Source organism: Phacochoerus africanus, chromosome 5, assembly GCF_016906955.1.
Source record: "Phacochoerus africanus isolate WHEZ1 chromosome 5, ROS_Pafr_v1, whole genome shotgun sequence".
Taxonomy (NCBI): domain Eukaryota; kingdom Metazoa; phylum Chordata; class Mammalia; order Artiodactyla; family Suidae; genus Phacochoerus; species Phacochoerus africanus.
The window spans coordinates 122292632-122295239 of NC_062548.1; the positions used below are offsets into that span (position 1 = coordinate 122292632).

The following is a 2608-nucleotide window of genomic DNA, read 5'->3' on the forward strand; positions in this document are numbered from 1 at the left end:
TGGCAGCCGCAGCTCTGATTGGACCCTTAGCCCCCGAACTCCCATAGGCCACAGGTGTGGCCCTAAAAAGACAAAAAAATAAATAAGATGGCAATACCCTAAGCTCAGGACCCTTCTGAAGGCCAAGTTCTGCGTGACAGAGCAGGTCACATGCCATGAAGCCGGCCCCGTCTGTAAGGATTTTCTTTTTTCCTTATGTGGTATTATCTTTAGTTAAGTCTTTAGTTAAGTACAAAGACTTTAGCAATCTTGTCACCTAGAGATCGTTTTAGCCGCTGCTTGGTTTGGCTGCCCGTCTCTCGTCTCTCCTCAGCAATGGTAAGGCTGATGCGCTTTCCACAGGAAGGGGAGATCCACCATTTGTTGCCTTTGCCAGTAATGAAATGTTGGCAAGTGGATGGCATCGTTCGCATGAACCACATCAAAAGAACCAGGTTGTCTCTCCCCCTTGGTGATCACACCAGTTCTTCCCAGGTTGGCACCTCCAGCCACCATGCACGGGTTTCCAGGGTCAAATCTGATGAACTCAGCCATCTCGCCAGCCTCCAGGTCCATCTGAATGATGTCATCCCCCTTGTGGGGAGCGGGGAGCAAGAGCATCCCAGGTCACCAGATGGCTTCCTTTGGTGCCCGCAAAGGTCTTTCTCACTTTGCACAACTTGGGCTTGGTCTCCTCGTGTGTAACACGATGCAAAGCAAAACAACCCTGGGTGTCGTGGATCAGACAGAAACTCTCTCCCGTCTTGTCAAGGCTGAGGACAACCATAAAACCAGCAGGGCGGACCTCATCGTCAACTTGAATGAAATGCTGCAGGCAGATCTTCTTCGCTCCACCTCCTGTTAGGGCATCCCGAAACCTGGTCCTTAGGAAAATAGTGAGGGGGAGACATGCCCTCAGATCGTGGGGAACAGTCGATGGACGAGGAGCAAGCACACAAGTCAGCTCATCCAGCATTCAACGCTTTGGAGCTGCCATGAACTTTGGGTGCTTCTTGGCACCACAAGCCATGGCTACACCAGGCGCAAGACGAAGATGTCTGTGGGAACTTGCTGATTCTGTGCCTCTTGGCTGTTGTGATTCCCCTCCATGGTTTGAGGACAAGTTTCTCATCAACACCAGTTCTACCTGCTTTAAGAAAACAGCTAAAACAACGAAAGTGCTTCCATTCGGAAGAGATTTCCTGAGCACCTACCTACCTCGTGCCAGGCACCTGGGAGTGAACAAAGGCCCTCCCCCAAGGCGCTCCCTTTCTGGCCCTCCCCCAAGTTTTTCAGAGGTGGTTGGCAGGCCAGCAGACTCAGAGCTTGCTCCCTTAGATCTCAACCTCTGTCCTAGAAAGCCATACAGCTCAATACGAAATTGTTCCTTGAATTCTTTGCATGTAGGTTATCTGTGCCTCCCCTGCAGAGCCACAAGCTCCTTGTCTTACATGAAAGGTCCTCATTCAACAAAGGTTCACTCCGCACCTATGCCAGGGCCCAGTCTAATGCCTGGAATACAAGTCATTGCAAAACCCAGCCCGGGTACTCCAGGAGCCGGGAGTCATCTAGCGAAGGAACGACTGCACAGAAGAGGGTTGAGAATGCAAGGAAGGAAGAATGTGTTTTGAGCAGAAGAGGGAGGAAACGTCAGGAAAGGCAGATGACGTCTGAGCCCCACTTTGAAGATTTAGTGGGACAAAACTCCAGCTTGTCTCTTCATGGGGACCTCTGCAGGGAGCACCCCTAGCTGACTCCAGCCCTCCCCCTCCCCTTCCTGTTCTTCTCCAGCACCTGGGAGCACCTTCAGCAGATCTTGCCTCTTGAGAACTCTGCTCTCTGATATTTGAGTTCCCTCCACGACGCTGTGGACTGCGGTCGTCCTGCTGTGGCACAGACATGTCCAATGACATGGAGCTCATGCTCTTGCTCTCACCCCGGGCCTGCCTCCTCATGGGTCTTACACCATCCACCAGCCACACACGCAAAGCAGGTTGCAGGGCTGCCGATGATGGGGGGGTGTCTATGTGAATTAGCAGGGATCAGGGGTTCAGATGTGAGCTGGATCACATCCCACATGCAGATCTTTTTAGCCTGTCTGCCCTTGAGAGGGAGCCCCAAATGTTTTTTCATCAGGGCCTGAACCCCTTCCTGGTGGCCCTGACCAGCTGAGTGTCTCCATCTCCAATTCCTGAACCACCAGGATCAGCTGGGCTAGTCCACCACCCTCCAGAAAGCAGATTCAGATCCAATGCAAGTCCTGCCTACCTAAATCCAAGAGGAATTTTAGTTCTTGGTCAACGGACCAAGGAGGGGCCTGACAAGTCTCAGTGTGGTTTGAAAAGGATGTGCTGAAAGCCAGCTCATCCCAACCTCTGTTTCCAGCCCTATCTCTGAAATCAGACTTTGCTTCTGAAAATGGTAAGCCAGGTGAGCATCCTTGACCTTATCTTGTACTGCTGACAGACAGAGTGCCACCTCCCCAGGCCTGGAGGTCACCAGGCCACAGACCCCCAGGTTTGGCTCAGGCTCCTCAGAACTGGGAAGCTGGCACAGTCGCATCGATTTAAGCATCTGTTTCCAAGTCACTTGGAGAAAACCTGCCAAAGTGAGATGGGCACAGCCAAGT

At 52.2% G+C, this 2608-nt stretch overlaps 1 pseudogene; it reads right to left on the reverse strand.

Moving 5' to 3' along the window:
* Positions 1–268: 268 nt before the first annotated feature.
* On the reverse strand, positions 269–1009 carry LOC125126879 (40S ribosomal protein S4-like; annotated as a pseudogene).
* Between the last annotated feature and the right edge of the window lie 1599 nt (positions 1010–2608).